This window comes from Moschus berezovskii, chromosome 3 (assembly GCF_049115385.1).
Source record: "Moschus berezovskii isolate FMDL1 chromosome 3, NW_MosBer_1.0, whole genome shotgun sequence".
NCBI classification, from domain to species: Eukaryota; Metazoa; Chordata; class Mammalia; order Artiodactyla; family Moschidae; genus Moschus; species Moschus berezovskii.
In genome coordinates, this window is record NC_142462.1 from 94,013,220 (window position 1) to 94,035,430 (window position 22,211).

Here is a 22,211-nt window from a genome sequence, read left to right on the forward strand (position 1 = left end):
GGAGCCCAAGAAAATAAAGTGTGTCACTGTTTAGATTGTTTCTCTATCTATTTGCCATGTAGTAATGGGACCGGATGCCAGGATCTTAGTCTCTCCCATCAGGACGCTTCCATAAGCTCTTATCCTTATTCATAGAGGGCAGACAGAATGAAAACCACAATCAGAGAAAACTAACCAAACTGATCACATGGACCACAGCCTTGACTAACTCAGTGAAAATATGAGCCATGCCATGTTGGGCCACCCAAGACGGGGGTCATGGTGGAGAGTTCTGGCAAAACATGGTCCACTGGAGAAGGGGATGTCAAACCATTTCAGTATTCTTGCCTTGAGAACCTCATGAACAGTTTGAAAAGGCAAAAAAGATGTATGCATGTATAGTGATATATATATGTGTATATATATGAAATATTTGAAAAATAAGTTTTAAACTAATAAGGGTAGTCAAATGTCAATTGCTTTCTTCAATTTATGAACGTAATTTAACACCAAATCTCACAAATTACCGAGGAAAAACATACTCTAAAGCTAACCTGATATTATTTTACTTAGATCATTTTCATTTAATGTAATGATATTTGAGTTTTAGGTACTATCCCACTCTGTTTTTGTTAGTTTGCTTTTCTCACTGTTTACGGTTATCTCTTTCCCTTCTTCTGAAATATTGAATTTGTTATTATTATACTTTACTATTCATTTAGTGGCTAAACTAAAATATAAAATAAGTGCATGTGGCTGTATCCCTCACTTATTGCAACCCAATGTAACAATGCTTTTACTGCCTGGCAGATAATACTTGGATCTTCGTGTAATTTATCTCCATATATTAACTGACTGTTACATTATTGTTGTTGGCCATATTTGTTCTACATTTACTTTATGCTCTAGATGACATTATTTTCACTGTTTTTAAATTCAATATTGATTTTATATCCTTATATTTCTACTCATATAGCTTTTTATTTCTTGCATTTCTCTGATTCCACCTTGGGTCACTTTCTTATGCTTCCAAGAAATCACTATTATAGTTTTAATGCAGCAGAATGTTGGCAGTGAATTTGCGTTATCCTTTGTCTAGAAGTACCTGCAGTTTACATTTGTGTGCTTCTAGATCTAAGTTAATATGTAGGTATAATGAATATAAAAATGCTCACATTTACATTATACAATTTAACAAAATTGTTTATATATATATATATCATGAGGTTGCAAACAGTCGGACACAACTGAGCGACTGAACTGAACTGATCTATATATACTGCCATGAAGTTATAATCACTCTCAGGATAACAATGATTTACATCAATTTCAGAGTTACTTTGTGAACAGTTGTAAGCCATGTCTTCCTTCTTTCACTTCAATGTCAGGGAGTCAATAACACTTTATTTTTGTCATGATAAATTGCTTTGCTTTGTCTTGTTTTTAGTCACTGAAAGTTGTGTCCAACTCTTTGCAACCCCAAGGACTGCAGCATGCTAGGATTCCCTGTCCTTCACTATCTCCCAGAGTTAACTCAAATTCATGTCCATTGAGTCGGTGATGCCACCCAACTACCTAATTCTCTGTCACTCTCTTCTCCCCCTGCCCTTAATTTTTTCCAGTATCAGGATCTTTGCCAGTGAGTTGGCTGTTTGCCTCAGGTGGCCGAAGTATTGGAATTCCAGCTTCAGCAGCAGTCTTTCCAATGAATATTCAATATCCTTTAGGATTGACTGGTTTCATCTCCTGGCTGCCCGAGGGACTCTCAAGACTCTTCTCCAGCACCAGTTTGAAAGCATCAATTCTTAAGTACTCAGCCTTCTTTATGGTACAACTCTCACATCCATGCATGACTACTTGAAAACCCATAGCTTTGACTACATGGATCTTTGTTGGCAAAGTGATCTCTGCTATTTAATGCACTGTCTAGTTTTGTCATAGCCTTCCTTCCAGTGAATAAGCATCTTAATTTTATGGCTGCAGTCACCGTTGACAGTGATGTTGGAGTGCAAGAAAATAAAATCTGCCACTGTTTCCATTTTCCGCCAACTATTTGCCATGAAATGATGGAATCAGATTCCATGATCTTAGTTTTATGAATGTTGAGTTTTAAGAGTTTTCCACTCTCCTCTTTCACTTTTGTCAATAGGCTCTTTAGTTCCTCTTCAATTTCTGCCATTAACATAGTATATCAGCTGCATAACTCAGGTTGTTGATATTTCTCCCAGCAATATTGATTCCAGCTTGAGCCATCCAACCTGGCATTTCACATGATGTATTCTGCATATAAATGAAATAAACAGGGTGACAATATACAGCCTTTAAGTACTCCTTTCCAGTTTGGAACCAGTCTGTTGTTCCAAGTCAGGTTATAACTGTTGCTTCTTGACCTGCATGTCTCAGGAGACGGGTAAGGTGGTCTGGTAGTCTCATCTCTTTAAGAATTTTCCACTGTTTGTTGTGATCCACACAGTCAAAGCTCTTCTATAGTCAATGAAGCAGAAGTAGACATTTTCTGGAATTCTCTTGCTTTTTATATGATCTATCAGATGTTGGCAATTTGATCTCTAATTCCTCTGCCTTTTCTAAATCAAGCTTGTACACCTAGAAGTTCTTGGTTCACATACTGTTACAGCCTAGCTTGAAAGATTTTGAACATTGTCTTGCTAGCATGTGAAATGAGTACAATTTTGCTGTACAAAAACAATTGAACATTCTTTGGCAATGTGGTTCTTTGGGATTGGAATGAAAACTGACCTTTTCCAGTCCTGTGGCCACTGCTGAGTTTTCCAAATTTGCCGACCTATTGTGTGCAGCACTGTAACAGCATCATCTTCTAGGATTTTAAGTAGCTCAACTCACCTCCACTAGCTTTGTTCATAGTAAAACTTCCTAAGGCCCACTTTGACTTTGAACCCTAAGATGTCTGCATCTAGGTGAGTGACCACACCATCATGGTTATCGGGGTCCTTAAGTCCATTTATATATAGTTCTGTATATTCTTGCCACATATAATTATTATCTTTTTCTTCCGTTAAGTCCATACCATTTTTGTCCTTCATCGTGCCCATCTTTGCATGAAATGTTTCCTTGATATCTCTGATTATCTTGAAGAGATCTCTGTTCTTTCCCATTCTGTTGTTTTCCTCTATTTCTTTACATTGTTCACTTAAGAAGTCTTTCTTATCTTTCCTTGCTATTCTTTGGAACTCTGCATTCAGTCCGGTATATCTTTCCCTTCCTCCTTTGCGTTTCGCTTCTCTTCTTTTCCCAGCTATTCGTAAAGCCTCCTCAGACAACCATTTTGCCTTCTGGCATTTCTTGTTCATTGAGATGATTTTGGTCACCACCTCCTGTTCTGGTCAGTTGCTCAGTTGTGTCCGACTCATTGTGACTCCATGGACTGCAGCACACCAGGTTGAAGCACATCTGTCCTTCACCAATGCCTGGAGCTTGCTCAAACTCATGTCCATTGATTTCATGATGCCATCCAACTATCTCATCCTCTGTGATCCCCTTCTCCTCCCACCTTCAATCTTTGCCAGCATCAAGATCTTTTCCAATGTGTTACTTCTTCGCATCAGGTGGCCAAAGTATTGGAGATTCACCTTCAGCATCAGTCCTTCCAATGAATATTCAGGACTGACTTCCTTTAGGATTGACTGGTTTGATCTCCTTGCATTCCCAGGGACTCTCAAGAGTCTTCTCCAATACCACAGTTCAAAAGTGCTCAGCATTCAGCTTTCTTTATAGTCCAACTCTCACATTCATACATGACTACTGGAAAAACCATAGCTTTGACTAGATGGACCTTTGTCAGCAAAGTAATGTTTCTGCTTTTTAATATGCTGTCTAATAGCAACCCACTCCAGTATTCTTGTCTGGAAAATTCCATAGACAGAGGAACCAGGTGGGCTATAGTCCATGGGGTTGCAAAGATTTGGTCATAACTGAGCACATCAGCACAGCATGCTGGTCATAACTTTTCTTCCAAAGTGCAAGCATCTTTTATTTTGATGATTGCAGTCAGCATCTGTAGTGATTTTGGAGCCCAAGAAAATAATGTCTGTCACTGTTTCCATTATTTCCTCATCTATTTGCCATGAAATGATGGGACTGGATGCCATGATCTTCACTTTTTGAACATTAAGTATTAAACCAACTTTTTCACTCTCCTATTTTACCTTCATCAGGAGGTTCTTTAGTTCCTCTTCACTTTTTTCCACAAAGATGGTCTTATATGCATATCTGAGGTTATTGATATTTCTCCTGGCAATCTTGATATACAGCTTGTGCTTCATCCAACCTGGCCTTTCACATGATGTACTCTGATTGTAATTAAATAAGCAGGATGACAATATACAACCTTGATGCACTCCTTTCCCAGTTTGGTTCTGGTTCCACCTCCTGTACAGTGTTATAAACCTCCATTCTTATTTCTTCAGGCACTCTATCAGATCTGATCCCTTGAATTTATTTGTCACTTCCACTGTATAGTCATAAGGTATGTGATGTAGGTCATATGTGAATTGCCTAGTGGTTTTCCCTACTTTCTTCAATTTAAGTCTGGATGTTGCAATGAGGAGCTCATGATCTAAGCCATAATAGGTTCCAGGTCTTGTTTTTGCTGACTGTTTAGAGCTTCTCCATTTTGGGCTGCAAAGAACGTAATCAATCTGATTTCAGAGTTGTCTCTTGTGTTGTTGGAAGAGGGTGTTTGCTGTGACAAGTATGTTCTCTGGCAAAACTTTGTTAGCCTTTGCCCTGCTTTATTTTGTACTCCAAGACCAAACTTGTATGTTACTCCAGGTGTCTCTTGACTTCCTACTTTTGCATTCCAGTCCCCACTGATGAAAAGAACATCTTTTTTTGGTATTCTAGAAGGACTGGAAGAGGTCAGTCTTCATTCCAATCCCAAAGAAAGGCAATGCCAAAGAATGCTCAAACTACCGCACAATTGCACTCATCTCACACGCTAGTAAAGTCATGCTCAAAATTCTCCAAGCCAGGCTTCAGCAGTATGTAAACCATGAACTCCCAGATGTTCAAGCAGGTTTTAGAAAAGGCAGAGGCACCAGAGATCAAATTGCCAACATCCGCTGGATCATGGAGAAAGCAAGAGAGTTTCAGAAAAACATCTATTTCTGCTTCATTGACTATGCCAAAGCCTTTGACTGTGTGGATCACAATAAACTGTGGAACATTCTGAAAGAGATGGGAATCCCAGACCACCTGACCTGCCTCTTGAGAAACCTGTATGCAGGTCAGGAAGCAACAGTTAGAACCGGTCATGGAACAACAGACTGGTTCCAAATAGGAAAAGGAGTGCGTCAAGGTTGTATATTGTCACCTTGCTTATTTAACTTATATGCAGAGTACATCATGAGGAACGCTGGGCTGGAAGAAGCACAAGCTGGAATCAAGATTGCTGGGAGAAATATCAATAACCTCAGATATGCAGATGACACTACCCTTATGGCAGAAAGTGAAGAGGAACTCAAAAGCCTCTTGATGAAAGTGAAAGAGGAGAGTGAAAAGGTTGGCTTGAAGCTCAACATTCAGAAAACAAAGATCATGGCATCTGGTCCCATCACTTCATGGGAAATAGATGGAAAAACAGTGGAAACAGTGTCAGACTTTGTTTTTTTGGGCTCGAAAATCACTGTGGATGCTGATTGCAGCCATGAAATTAAAAGACGCTTGCTCCTTGGAAGGAAAGTTATGACCAACCTTGATAGTATATTAAAAAGCAGAGACATTACTTTGCCGACCAAGGTCCGTCTAGTCAAGGCAATGGTTTTTCCCGTGGTCATGTATGGATGTGAGAGTTGGACTGTGAAGAAAGCTGATCGCCAAAGAATCGATGCTTTTGAACTGTGGTGTTGGAGAAGACTCTTGAGAGTCCCTTATACTGCAAGGAGATCCAACCAGTCCATTCTAAAGGAGATCAATCCTGGATGTTCATTGGAGGGACTGATGCTAAAGCTGAAACTCCAATACTTTGGCCACCTCATGAGACGAGTTGACTCACTGGAAAAAACTCTGATGCTGGGAAAGGTTGGGGGCGGGAGGAGAAGGGGACGACGGAGAATGAGATGGCTGGATGGCATCACCGACTCTGTGGACATGAGTTTGAGTGTACTCCGGGAGTTGGTGATGGACAGGGAGGCCTGGCGTGCTGTGATTCATGGGGTCGCGGAGAGTCGGACACGACTGAGCGACTGAACTGAACTGAACTGAACTGAGAAGGTCTTATAGTGCATAGAACCGCTCATCTTCAGCCTCTTCTGCATTGGTGTTTGGGGCATAGATTTGCATTACTGTGAGGTGGAATGGTTTGCCTTGGAAACACACCAAGATCATTCTGTCATTTCTGAGATTGCACCCAAGTATTGCATTTTGTACTCTTGTTGCTTTGTCTAGAATTTTATATAAATGGAATAATTCACTGTGTATTCCTTTGATATGTTTTCTTTTCCTTGATCATTTTTACTAAAATATAGCTTCAAAAAGGCAATCAATTTTGTCCATCCTCTCCCTTCTCTGGTATATTACAGCAAACCAAGTGATTACCTGGCACAAAAGCTAAAACTTCAATAAACATTTGAGTGAGGGATTATGTGACTCATGACCCGTTCTCTGCTGAGACTAAATGAGACCTTGGTCTCAGCAACCTGGGACTCTGGGTAGATACAGCCTACTAAATGCTGTCAACAAATGAAAGGAAATCTGATTGTTTTTCTGTAGTTAATGATAATATAGTTTCTTTTAGATCTAACATACTATTATTCTAAGTCTATTATATGGAAAATATGGTCGGTTATTTTGCCACCAGAAAAATAAAATTCCTCTAAAAATTTTAGTATATCTGTTTGTTTTAAATATCCAAGAAATACCCTCATACTGACAAGAAGATGGAGATTTTCAGTTTTTCTTTCTTCCTTAAATAGAAACACCCATATGAACATCCATACAGATAATGTTCTGTTCTTTTGAAGTTCAAGAAAACACAGCAAAGACCTTTTATAATTCCCTAAGAAACAGCATGTTGTTTTTAAACTACACATATGTTCCCTTTGCCACAATGTCATCTTTCATGATTTACAATTCTCTTCTCATTAGTTAAAATTCAAGTTCATTTTTTTCCTTTAGGAATGTTATTCTGACAGTCAAGCAGAATTTAATTCTTTCTCCATTGCACTGATTTATACATTCCAACATTATTGCATTTAGATACTGGGATTAGTTGTTGATATGTTTGTCTCCCCTATGACAATTCAGATTTCTTTAATACGAGAACTCTGTCTTACTCATCTTTAGATCATCAGCATCTATCATTGCCTGGCATATATTAGACTTCCAAAACTATTTTTGAATGTGTAATTGCCCAATCGGAAGAGGTGGATGCTTTTTCTTAATTTATTTTTAAAATTTATTTTAATTGGAGGATACTTACTTTGCAGTGTGGTGCTTGTTTCTGCTGTACAACAATGCACATTATTTATAAGTATAGGTAGATCCCCCTCCCTCTTGAGCCTTCTTCCCACCTCCCCCTGATCCCAGCCTCTAGGTCATCACAGAGCACAGAGCTGAGTTCCACATTCTATACAGCTGCTTCCCCGCTAGCTATCTGTTTTGAAAATAGTAGTGAATATATGTCAGTGCTACTCTCTCAGTTCATCCCACCCTCTCCATCCCCCGCCGTGTCCACAAATCTGTTCTCTATGTCTGCGTCTCTATTCCTTTCCTGCAAATAGGTTCATCAGTACTATTTTTCTAGATCCCATGAATATGCATTAATATATGATATTTCTTTTTCTCTTTCTGACTTACTTCACTTTATGTAACAGGATCTAGGTTTATCCACTTCACTTCAACTGACTCAGACACGATCAACTAGTTAGACTCTTTCTATGGTAAATATAAAGGAGTCCAGGATGATTTTCTTTTAGATGTTTTGCAGTTCTGAACCACAGTCTGTAAATTTCAAGTGTGTTCTGCCTGGCCCTAAGTAATGTCACAGAATGATTATCATTCAGCCTCACATATTCGGATATCTAATTATTATTGAGACACTGGGGACAGACTCTCACTTTGTAATCCCTGGCTAGTTACCAAGACAACTCCCACCTCCAGACTTCCTGATGCCTCTGGAGTCATATGATCCTGATACGCTTAAGACTTAGTGTTTTTCAGGAAGGCGAGAAACCATGAAATCAAATTCATTTGAGCATTTGCTTCTTCTCTGTATGCCTCTAAGAAGCAACGTGAAGACTCTAAGGGCTTTCTGAATCATACTCTCACAACTAAACAACTTAAGAGGAAACCATGCTCATCTTGGTAATGCTGGCTAATAAAATATTTACTGCTCTCCATGTGGAGTATCACAGTTTGAAAAATTCATTTATCTATTTGTTTAATATTGACACAACAGTATATTAGATAGACCATTTACTTATGCAATGAAAATTCCATTTATGTAAGGAAGGTAGACTATTATTTCCTATAAGTGTGCTAAGTATTATGACAGAAAACTAGAGCTGTCTGTGGGGCATAATCAGTCCAGTTAGATGAGAGAGATAATGAGGAATAGTTTGGAAGTGGCAATGTGTAATTTGAGATATCAAGAATGCACAGAAAACGGGTTAATGTTGATTGTATTGTCACACACACAAAGATAGAATTTTAAGGAAAAAGAAGCAAGTAAAGTCAGTGTGACTGGAACACAATTGTACACTATTAAAAAATTGAGAACAGAGGAGGGAGAGGTAATAGGGGCCAGATGTGAAGGTCTAAAACTTAGCCTAGTAGCAATGGAAAGACAGCAAAGAGGCATCTTAAGATGTCTTAATGTTTGCCCTTTAGATATACAACTCCATATGCAGAGATCACTTAGGAATCTAATTATAAAATTATAAATGATGCTTACTAGAGTAGGGATTGTAGAAAGTATAGAGTATTGAAAACAAAAAATTACAATTAGGAAATAGGATCAGTAATATCTGATTATTGATTGACTGTGAAGATAAGGAAGAAGGAGAATAAATAGGAGAGTAAGTGATGGTGGCCTGGACTCTAGCACGGGCTTTCAGGACTTTCATTGAGAGGTCATGCTGGAGAAGCAAGCTGATAAACTGTTTTGAATATAGTTGATGTGATTAACTCAAGAAGAAGTGTCTAATGGCAGTCAGATATATGAGAGTCATATCTAAGTTGGTAGAAATAAATTTAGAAGTGATCAGACATAGATAATAAATGAAGACAGTAAGTGAAGTGACTGAGAGAGTGGGAGTGAGAATACTCAAAGACACGAAATAGCACCTGAAAGAATGCTAATATCTACTGTATACGCCAAGGACGTGAAGCATATAAGTTTCCTGAGAATTAAAAGCCAGTTAAAAATAAAGTAAACCCAGTGAGTATAATAGTTTAGAAGACAGGAGAAGGCAGTGCTTTCAGAACGTGAAAGTCAAAAGCATAGAGTTAAACTGTCCTGTAATCACATAATATCAAAACATTTACACATACCTTTCAAGAAAATAAACCTTTCAAGTATTGACCTAAGATACTTTTATTTTCTCTGTATTTTCAAAACTATCCTCAAGACAATTCTGGGAAATGAAATCAATTCTTACATACACATATTTTTTAATCAAGAAGACAGTCTAGGTTGGAAACAAAAAGCAAAAGCACAAAATGATTTTTGAACTTCCCCACAAATGTTTAACTCAAGAAAATTAGTAAGCTGATTTCTGATATTTTTGTAGCACATTGAGGGGAGGCAGATCTATATTTATGCTCTCTACACATTTTATTGCCTTTACTGATTCTTTTTTTTCCTCCCATTTTTTGTCCTCTCTGTGAGCTGAAATTCAATTTAAATCAAGGTAAGGATGAATGAAGCATTGGACCCAGCAAGTGCAACCACCAACATACACAGGGTTTTCAATAACCAGTTTTTCACACTGAAGGAAGTGAGATATTAGCATTCATCTCACATAGAAAGTAAGCCGAAAAGGCACAGTTATACCTTTTTTGTGCTTGTTTATTTGAAGTGTAAACTCACAAACTATAGTTTTACAGAAGAATACAAAATGCACAGAACAGAAACTGGATTTTTTTTTTTCCTATTAAATGCAGGGTCTATTCACTAGGCATATACCTAAAAGGTTTGACTTTGAGTTCAGAATGCCATACATTTTAATTGGTTCATTGATATTCATAAAAGGTGTTGGTGTCCTAAACAGATATTATATGGAGGGAGGGGGATGGGAAGAGAGAGTGTGTCTGACTCTTTGTTCATACATCTTATCCTCTGTATAAAACCAAGCTAAATATAACATTAACCTGAGTTCTGAGCTCTGAAAGACTTCAGCTGAAATAAAATAAGAAAGCAAATTTCATAGAAAAAATTTTGACTGTGTTCTGCAGCCTCAAATACTATCAGCCCAATCCTCCTATATGATATAATCCAATTATTGTGAGCCTACCAATTTATGGAGATAACAAATACAAATGAAGGAAAAGCAAATTTAAAACTCAGTGCCCTCTATTTAAGTCAACTGATACTAGAAAAATAAAATGATGTTTCTCTTTCCTTTACTCATCAAAATATCACCCTTTCAATTAAAAAAGTAAACTTTGAATACAACCATTTGAAATGTGCTTACTGCTTTTTAAAAAAGAATTTTAAATAATATTTTAAAGACAAACATTTCATGAATAAAAAGAACATTTTCTGAAAATGCTTAGTTTGAAATACAGTAAATTTAAATAAATGCTTAAACAGATCATTTCTCTGACTATTGAAACTGAGCAGTTCATTTCAAATGAAACTGTATATAAGTAATTAAAAATATTCATTGATTTTGAATTGTGTACATGACATTGTACCAAGTGGTAGGGAGATTAAGTAACACAAAGAACTTTTGCCCTCAAAAAATTTCTCTGCTAATAGAGGAGAGGAGTTTTAAAACATAGCTGACACGGAAAAGAGCAGGCAATGAAATAGGTACCATAACAGTGTTGAACCGATAAACACTGAGGAGACTATCATTCAAGATAGATACTTATTGCTGATGTTACTTATTTGTATGGTCTGAGATGTTAGTCACTCAATTGTATCTGACTCTTTGCAACCCCTTGGACTGGGGCTGGCCAGACTCCTCTGTCTATGGAATTCTCCAGGCAAGAGTACTGAAGTGGGTTGCCATTTCCTTCTCCAAGGAATCTTCCCAACCCAGGGATCGAACCCAGGTCTTCTGAATTGCAGGCAGATTCTTTATCATATGAGCCACCAGAGAAGCTCTTTTGGAAAACGTTCAGTGTTACTTCTGATAATGCTGACATTAGAAAATTTAATGTAAAAGAGAAATGAGACTGGTAACCTTCCATCCTTAAATCTCATCAAGATTCTAGGAATATCTCACCTGAGGGATAGTTTGGCTCTCCAAAGCAAGCACTCTTACCTGGATCATTGTCTCATGCCAGGTCCAGATGACAGAAGGAAGGAATGACAGATAATTATTATCATTATTATACCCAACTGGGAAATGTCCTTCACCAATAAGGTGAATCATTTTTTCTTCAATAAATGCATAAGAAGGAGAGTACAAGGTATCAAGAGAATTCATGTAAAAATTCCTCCACAAAAAAAAATCAAGAGATGCTAAGCTAGGCCCTGAATATCTCCCACGTCTTTGATCTCTTAAACAGTGAAATTTAGCCTTTATGCCTATGTTCTTCCTTCATGTAACTACTCATATAAAACCAGCCACTATTCCTTTATGGAAACTCCATGGACCATTTGTGGTCAAAATTAATTTTACTTCCCGAAAGATGACAAGCTACATTATATCAAATAATATATGTTGTCTTCATCAGAGATTATACAATGAAAATAAATAAAAATGTACCTACTTCAACAAAGGTTTAATGCAGATACTTGAAATTTGAATATAAATTCTACCCCATTTTGGTATACCCAGGAAAATAAAAATAATAAGTCTAAAATTACTAAGAAACTGAAGTCAAGAACTCTTAATTGAAGTCCAGAAATTCTCCATGAGTTAATGTATGGAGAAAAATTGAATATACCATGTTTTTTTACAATGCGTACCTTCTTTTCAATATGTATTCAAGTTGTTTATTATTTGTATGTAATAGCACCAACAAAAAAACAAACAGTGCTTCCAGAGACAGCCTACTTACAAATGGAAAAGAAAGTAATAAATGTCTAGGACTACTTACTGTGGGTCATCTCTTTCCTTTCTTAAAAATGAACCTTCTAAGCAGAACAAGACTTTATTTTTTGGGGCTCCAAAATCACTGCGAATGCTAACTGCAGCCATGAAATTAAAAGACCTTTACTCCTTGGAAGGAAAGTTATGACCAACCTAGATAGCATATTAAAAGGCAGAGACATTATTTTGCCAAAAAAGGTCCGTCTAGTCAAGGCTATGGTTTTTCCAGTGGTCATGTATGGATGTGAGAGTTGGACTGTGAAGAAAGCTGATCACCGAAGAATTGATGCTTTTGAATTGTGGTGCTGGAGAAGACTCTTGAGAGTCCTTTGGACTGCAAGGAGATCCAACCAGTCCATTCTAAAGATCAATCCTGGGTGTTCATTGGAAGGACTGATGCTGAAGCTGAAACTCCAATACTTTGACTACCTCATGTGAAGAGTTGACTCACTGGAAAAGACTCTGGTACTGGGAAGGATTGGGGGCAGGAGGAGAAGCGGACAACAGAGAATGAAATGGCTGGATGGCATCACTGACTCAATGGACATGAGTTTGAGTGAACTCCAGGAGTTGGTGATGGACAGGGAGGCCTGGCATGCTGTGATTCATGGAGTCGCAAAGAGTCAGACACGACTGAAAGACTGAACTGAACTGAACTGAAATGAAGCTGAACAATGCCCTTGGTGAGGACAGCCTCCTCTTGAACTCCTTTTGGAGTTTCCTAATCATCGGTGCTTCCCTGGTGACTCAGAGGGCAAAAAAGTTTCCCGCAATGCAGGAAACCGAGATTTGATTCCTGGGTTGGGAAGATGCCCTGGAGAAGGAAACAGCAAACCGCTCTAGTATTTTTGCCTGGGAAATTTTATGAACAGAGGAGCCTGGTGGGCTACAGTCCAAGGGGCTGCAAAGAATCAGACATGACTGAGTCACTAACATTTTAACTTTCACTTTTAATCACGGTTGCAGTGAAAAATCAGTAATAGACTCCAAATGGAATTTTCACCACCCTAGGTCAGTCTGTGACAAGTACGGTCATCACTTTATGTTAGGTCATGGCACTGTTGATATTCCAGCCTAAACTGAAAGGATAAATGTTATGAATAGAATTGTGTCCCCCTGTAATTCATGTTTAAGCACTAACACTCAGTGCAATTGTTCTTAAAGGGTTCAGTTCAGTTCAGTCCCTTAGTCATGTCTGACTCTGCCACTCCATGGACTGCAGCACGCCAGGCTTCCCTGTGCATCACAATTTCTGGAGCTTGCTCAAACTCATGTTCAATGAATCGATGATGCCATCCAACCATCTCATCCTCTGTTGTCCCCCTTCTCCTCCAACCTTTCCAGCATCAAGGTCTTTTCCAATGAATCAGATATTCGCCTCAGGTGGCCAAAGTATTGGAGTTTTCAGCTTCAGCATCAGTCCTTCCAATGAATATTCACGACTGATTTCCTTTAGGATTGACTGGTTTGATCTCCTTGCCATCATCCAAGGGACTCTCAGGAGTCTTCTCCAACACCACAATTCAAAAGCATCAGTTCTTCAGTGCTCAGCTTTCTTTATAGTCCAACTCTCACATCCATATATGACTACTGGAAAAACCATAGCTTTGACTAGACGTACCTTTGTCGGCAAAGTAGTATCTCTGCTTTTTAATATGCTGTCTAATTTGGTCATAGCGTTTCTTCCAAGGAGTAAGCGTCTTTTAATTTCATGGGTACAGTCACCAACTGCAGTGATTTTGGAACCCCAAAAAATAAAGGGTTCTTGAGGGTGAGGGTTTTAAAGAGGTAATTAAGTCTATATGAGGGCTCCTAAATGTGGAGCCAAGGAAACGGTAACCCACTCCAGTATTCTTGCCTGGAGAATCCCATGGACGGAGAAGCCTGGTAGGCTACAGTCCATGGGGTCGCATAGAGTCGGACACGACTGCGCGACGGAACGGAACGGAATCCAATATAACTTGTCATAACCTTATGACAAGAGAGACAGACACCAAAGAGGTATGCAGAGAGGTCCTGTGAGGACATAGTGAGAAGGTGGCTATCTGTAGGACAACGAGAGAGGTCTCAGGAGAAGCCAAATCTGTCAGCACATTCATCTTTGAATTCCAGTTTCCATACTGTGAGAAAATAAACTTCTGTTTTTTAATCCCTCCAATCTATGGTATTTTGTTATGATAACACTAGCAAATTATTACAATAAATACTTTATCAGTATGTTGCATGAAATATCAGAATTGGGGGCAGGAGGAGAAGGGGACGACAGAGAATGAGATGGCTGGATGGCATCACCGACTCGATGGACATGAGTTTGAGTGAACTCCGGGAGTTGGTGATGGACAGGGAGGCCTGGCGTGCTGTGACTCATGGGGTCACAAAGAGTCGGACATGACTGAGCGATTGAACTGAACTGAAACTCTTTCAGACACCAGATATGTGAAGGGCAAGTTTTCAAGAGTCTAGATCAAATCCAAAGTTTTGTGATTTTTTTATTATTAATCTTTAATTGATAAAAATTCATATGTTTGAAATGCACAGACCTAAATTATTTCAATTTATAATTGTTGCAAATATGTACAACACGTAAGCGGTACTCTTATCATGCTATAGAATATTTTCATGAATAGAGGCATTTTTTTCTTGCCCCTTGAAATGATTTTCTGCATATTGTAGACAACCACCATACTGATCTTTTTAATAACCAAAGATTAATTTTATTCTTTCTTTCCTATTTATTTTTAAATTTTTGTCTTGGAATATAGTTAATTTATAATATTGTGTTAGTTTCAGTTGTATAGCAACATAATTTAGTTATACATGTACATATGTCTATTCTTTTACAGATTCTTTTCCCATATAGATTATTATAAAGTGATAAATAGAGTTCCCTGTGCTGTATAAAAGGTCCTTGTTGATTATTTATTTTATAAATAATCAAGTGTATATGTTAATCCCAACCTCCTAATTTACCCTCATTTCACCTTTCCCTTTTGGTAACCATAAATTTGTTTTCTAAATCTATGAGTCTGTTTCTGTTTTGTAAGTAAGTTCGTTTATATCATTTTTAAGATTCCACATACAGGTGGTATCTTTGTCTTTACCTGTCTGACTTCACTTAGTATGATAATCACTAAGTCCATGTTGTTGAAAATGGCATGACTTTACTCTTTTTATGGCTAATATTCCAATGTATATATGTATGTACTCCAATGTATGTATTTATGTGTACCACAACTTTTTAATCCATTCATCAGTCAATGGACATTTAAGTTGCTTCCATGTCTTGGCTATTGTAAATAGTGCTACTATGACCATTGGGGTGCATGAGTATTTTTTAATTATACACTATACACTAATTATAGTTTTCTCCAATTGTATGCCGAGAGTTGAATTGATGGATCATATGGTAGCTCTGTTTCTAGTTTCTTAAGAAACCTCCATGCCATTTTCTATAATGACTGTACCAATTTACATTCCGACCAACAGTGTAGGAGAGTTCCCCTTTTCTCTACACCCTCTCCAGCATTTATTATCTGTAGGCCTTTTGATGATGGCCATTCTGATTAGTGTGAAGTGATACCTCATTGTAATTTTGATTTGCATTTCTGAAGCCATGAAATTAAAAGACGGTTACTCCTTGGAAGGCAAGTTATGACCAACCTAGAGAGCATATTAAAAAGCAGAGACATTACTTTGCCAACCAAGGTCTGTCTAGTCAAGGATATGGTTTTTACAGTGGTCATGTATAGATGCGAGAGTTGGACTGTGAAGAAAGCTGAGTGCCGAAGAATTGATGATTTTGAACTGTGATGCTGGAGAAGACTCTTGAGAGTCCCTTGGACTGCAAGGAGATCCAACCAGTCCATTCTAAAGGAGATCAGTCCTGGGTGTTCATTGGAAAGACTGATGCTGAAGCTGAAACTCCAATACTTTGACTACCTCATGTGAAGAGTTGACTCACTGGAAAAGACTCTGATGCTGGGAGGGATTGAGGCAGGAGGAGAAGGGGATGACAGAGAATGAGATGGTTGGATGGCATCACTGACTCGATGGACATGAGTTTGAGTGAACTCCGGGAGTTGGTGATGGACAGGGAGGCCTGGCGTGCTGTGATTCATGGGGTTGCAAAGAGTCGGACACGACTGAGTGACTGACTGAGTGATGCTGAGCATCAACTCGTGTACTTTTTGGAGATCTGTATGTCTTCTTTGGAGAAATGTATATTTAGATCTTCTTCTCATTTTTTGATTGGGTTATTTTCCCCATATGAGCTGCATGAACAATTTATATATTTTGAAGATTAACCTCTTCTTAGTTGCATAGTTTGCAAATATTTTGTCCCATTACATGGGCTGTCTTTTCACTTTGTTTATGGTTTCCTTTGTTGTGCAAACTATTTTAAGTTGAATTAGATCCCATTTGTCTATTTTTGTTCTTATGTTTATCACTCTAGGAGGCGGATCCAAAAAGACTTTGTGATTTATGTCAATGAGTGTTCTATGTTTTCCTCTAAGATTTTATATTATCCAGTGTTACATTTAAATCTTTAATTCATTTTCAGTTTATTTTAGTATATTGTGTTAAAGAATATTCTGATTTCATTCTTTTACATGTAGCTGTCCAGTTTTCCCAGCACTACTTATTAAAGAGATTGTCTTTTCTCCATTTCAAATTCTTGCCTCCTTTGTCATAGGTTAACTTACCATAGGTGTGTGAGTTTATTTCTGGACTTTCTATCTTGTCCCACTGATCTATAAGTCTGTCTTTGTGCTGGTACCATACTGTCTTGATGATTGTACAATAGTCTGATAACTGTAGCTTTAAAATAATAGTATAATCTAAAATCAAGGAGTCTGATTCCTCCAGCTCCATTTCTCTTTCTCAAGATTGCTTTGGTTATTCAGAACATTTTGTATTTTCATACGAATTTTAATATTTTTTGTTCTAGATCTTCAAAAAGTGTCATTGGCAATTTGATAAGTATCTGTAGTCATTTTGACAATATTGATTCTTCCAATCCAAAAACATGGTATATTTTTCTGTTTGTATTGTCCTCAGTTTCTTTCATCAGTGTCTTATAGTTTTCAGAATATTTTGCACAACAAAGGAAAACCTCCTTAAGTAGGTTTATTCCTGTATAGTTTGTTCTTTTTGATGTGTTGGTAAATGGGTTTGTTTCCTTAATTTCTTTTTCTGATAGTTCATTGCTAATTTTGCCTCTTCTTAAAGCCCATGTGAATTAAACCATACAGGAGAGTAGTTATACGAAACTTTTTGCTAAACATTTTATTTCATGATTCAGGCAAGTTGTGTAAAAATAGTTCATTTTTCATCATTGCAGATTAATATTCCAAAAAATGAGTATACCAAAATGTTTATCTTTTCTCTTGGAGTGTACTTTAGTGCTATTCCCAGGTTTCTTGAAATAAATTCACTTGATCTTTATTTTCTTCTTCGTTTCTGTGATAATTTTTAAAGGAGTGCTGTATTCACATTCAAGTGATATTGTTTTGTAGTATATTTTTTTCTTTTAATTTCCTTTACTCGTTTTGATATTAGAATGTGCTGGCCTCATAAAAATTATTTAAAATTGTTTTTTCCCATATATTTCTTGAAAAATACATAAGATTGTGTAAGATTTGTGTTTTTGCTTTTGGTTAAACCAATTGACTCAATTTCTTATAGGAGGATGAGCTATGACAAAATTAATTTTTAAACACTCTGGGTTGGGAAGATCTTCTGGAAAAGGAAATGGGGACCCATTCCATATTCTTGCCTGGAAAATTCCATGGACAGAGGGCCTGGCAGGTTACAGTCTATGGAGTCTCAAAGAGTCAGACACAACAGAACTACTGAGCAGGGCACACAGTATCACTGTCACTTTGTTATCTTTCTATTATCTCTAATTTTCCTTCTTCCCTTCTTGGTCCTGATTTTTTTTCCTATATTTTTCAAAAACTGTCATCCTAAGGATTTATACACTTTACTAAATCTGTTAAAAGAGTAAATAAATGAAATCTAGGATTGTTTCTATTAAGCAATTGGATTTGAAAGCAGTATGGGCTACTAAGTATATGGGATACTAGTAGACAAGAACTTGACATTTTCTTGATGAGCTGCTTTCCTTCTGAGGAGACGAAAAATTGAAAATGCTGTGGAATCACTTGAGCCTATTAAAAAATGGAACTTCTTTCCATAATTGGCTTCTAGGCCCAAAAGTAACAGAAATTATGGCCACTTAGAAAATATTGCATTTTATAAGTACAGTGTCATTATTGCTTTATATAATCTTGTTAAAAAGGGATAATCTTCTTAGTATAGTTTATTTAATTTGGCACAAGTTTGTTTGAAGAAGTAGGAAGAAAAAGTCACAGCAAATGCTATTGATTTAGCTTCCTATCCACTTACTTTACCTTACTGAGGTGTAACTTAAATTATTTATAGACTATTTAAACATTAACAGGGATTTTCCATTTTTTTCCCCTTTCTCTCAGAAAGAAAAGTAATGGTATTGGATGGAGATAACATTCTAGTAATGAGTTCTCAGAGTGACAAACTAAATGCTGACTAAATGCACAGGTTAATATAAGTATCCAAAAATTTCATAGGTTATAAAAACAGCTGACTCTACAAGTATAAATGAATAATTTTACTGTACTGCAGAAATTAACACTGTATACTACTGAGGAGCCTCATGGGCTACAGTCCATAATGTTGCAAAGAGTCAGACAGGACTGAAATGACTGAACACACACACATGCACATATACTTTAGTAAAATGTATTTCAAAAGCTGCTTACTATAGCTTTATTTTTTGGGCTCCAAAATCACTGTGGATGCTAATTGCAGCCATGAAATTAAAGGACGCTTACTCCTTGGAAGGAAAGTTATGACCAACCTAGATAGAATATTAAAAAACAGAGACATTCCTTTGCCAACCAAGGTCCATCTAGTCAAGACTATGGTTTTTCCAGTGGTCATGTATGGATGTGAGAGTTGGACTGTGAAGAAGGCTGATCACCGAAGAATTGATGCTTTTGAACTGTGGTGCTGGAGAAGACTCTTGAGAGTCCCTTGGACTGCAAGGAGATCCAACCAGTCCATTCTAAAGGAGATCAGTCCTGGGTATTCATTGGAAGGACTGATGCTAAAGCTGAAACTCCAATACTTTGGCCACCTCATGCGACAAGTTGACTCACTGGAAAAGACTCTGATGCTGGGAATGATTGGGGACCGGAGGAGAAGGAGATGACAGAGAATGAGATGGCTGGATGGCATCACCGACTCGATGGACATGAGTTTGAGTGAACTCCGGGAGTTGGTGATGGACAGGGAGGCATGGCGTGCTGTGATTCATGGGATCGCAGAGTCGGACACGACTGAGCGACTGAACTGAACTGAACTATAGCTTAGTGAATAAATTATCACAAAACTGGGAATGCCATATTAATTTATTAAAATAAGATTGTCATTATTTCCAAAACATATAAGCTTATTTTTTCAATTACTGAAATGATTATAAATCCTCATTATTTGTATAGTCTCTTCTACAGGACAGAAATCTATGGTCAGATGCATTTTATATATATATATATATATATATTCTATGATTTTCACTCTCAAAGTAGGTTTTCAGTTTAGGTTTCATTTTTTTCTTTATTATCCTATTTTGATAAGTCCTATATTTGCCTTAGTTCCTTCAAGTAATTTAACTGAAAGTCATTTTCTTAAGAATCAAGTAGGAGATGGTCCATAAATACCTAGGATGACAGCCAATTTATAACCTACAATATATTGTTTGAATTGATTAAACCCACCCATTTCTACCCTGCTTCATGTATGAGAACATCCCCGATTCTTATATGAGAACATAAACTGCTAAGGGTCTTTATTTCCAATAGTAAACAATTACTTAGAAATAGATCAAACATGAAAGGGTAGCTTTGTTATATTTATCATAAAACATAAGTTTGAAATTCAGATATGGCCTAGCTCTTTAGTGAACATGAATCTACTGGCAACCTAGCACATTCATCAGTTATAGGATGTTCAAACTAGTAATGTTAAATTCAAAGTGAGTTCCTAAGTGAATGCTAAGGTAAAATAAAGAACCTAGTCAGAAAATATCTTAGGTAAAAATAAATATCAACCCTAGGAAAGCCATATTCAAGAGATGTGGAAAGTAGGCAATTTGGTTCTGTTCCTCTGGCATTCTTCAGATATTCAAAAATATCTGCTGCCTTCAAACAGTTGAAAATATTCACTGTACTTTGATAAGTTTGAAGAATTCCCCATTTTTATTTTTTGCTCTTCTTTTTCTACTTTTATCCCATCTTCAAATCAGCCTTTGAAACTTGAGCGTGAACAGTGAGCACAGGGAAATCAGGCCATAGATTAATTTTCTTTCATTTTTTATTTAATCAAAGAAAACTTAATCTAGCCTTGGAGCATATGGAAGCTTAATTAAGCCTCAGTCTCCCTTTCTCTGAAGCTCAAAGAAAACTTAAAGAAAAAAGCACTTAAATGATCTGCTTCAGAGCTTTGGGGGTCAGCCATTACCTCCCTGAGTTTCAAGTCTCTGGTAAATGAATGTTCCAAAGGAAAAATTAAAGTGTCTTACAATAACTGCTTCTCCATCATATGTAAACAATTTGGAGTTTATAAGATTATTTTCTGGGACATCAGCAAGATGGCAGAATGGGAAGCCTCATGCCCTCCTTTCCCCCATGATTGACTTGATTCAATAGCCATAAACACAACAATTACTTTTGTGAGAAATCCATGTATCAGTTAAGAGGCTTCTGCATCTGAGTGAGCACAAAATCAGCTATACTGAAACTGATAAGAAAATCTCTGGCATTTACTTGCTACATTTCTTCCCATTGGCTAAGTGGTACATGATCCACTGGGAAAAAAAAATCTCAGCTCCTGGCTTCTTGGTGAAGAAAAGGGAAAACTAGAATTTAAGTCCAATGTGAAGATATTTAGGGGAGCTGCATGAGGGACTCATTTCTATCTTGGTTGAATTAGCTCACTGACAAGGCTAACAGTAACGGCTGCTGAGAACAAAGACAATGGCTTGGGTTATCACAAACTCACTCACCTTAGTATTTCCTTCAAACCCAGTGTGGAATGAGTGGGAGAAAATCCCCAACTCCTGGCTTCTTCCTGACGAGCATCTTTCAACAATCTGGCTTTTCTGAGGACGGCCTGAAGGACTACTATATGTCTTACCTATGTTAGAGTGCTGACAGGACCCAGTGTACCTAGGTGCCTAGAGACTGTTGAGAACAAGAGTACCAGGCAGCTAGTACTGCTGCACCAGAAGACCTGTGATAGAAGCCAGTACAGCTCCACATGACCATTTGCCAATGGATATTGGAATAATCAAGCTGCAAGACAAAAACCATTAAGAATTTCTGAGAGCCAGTAGATGCTGTGAGAGGAAAGGGAGGACTCTACTTTAGAGATTTCAGAGAGTCTGACCCTGCTGAGACCATGATTTGGATTTAGCCTTCAAAACAGTGATAGAATAAGTTATTCTTCTTTCAAGCCACTTAATTTGTGGTCATCTCTGAAAGCAGGTATAGGAAATTATATCCTTCATAATGAAATAATTATGAAAGTGTTGATGATGTATTGGAACAAACATTTTACACTATTGAAAGAAAATTAGTATTCATCCTAACTAGATTACTTTAAGATGCTAATTGAAATCACAATGAAACCACTAAGAGCTTAACTCAAAAACATATAATAAATAAAAAAGAGAAAGAATTAAAATAATACAACAAACTGAAAGGTTGTTGCTGAACGAAAAGATGCCGGCATTCTCGGCCTCCGGAGGAGAAGAATTCAATCCGGGGCCAGAGACAAGGCTTGATCACTCAGAGTTTCGTGTAATAAAGTTTTATTAAAGTCTAAATGAGATAGTATTTTCTGCCTTCAAAGAATTTCAAGTCTAGTGAGAGAAGTAGACACAGAAACACT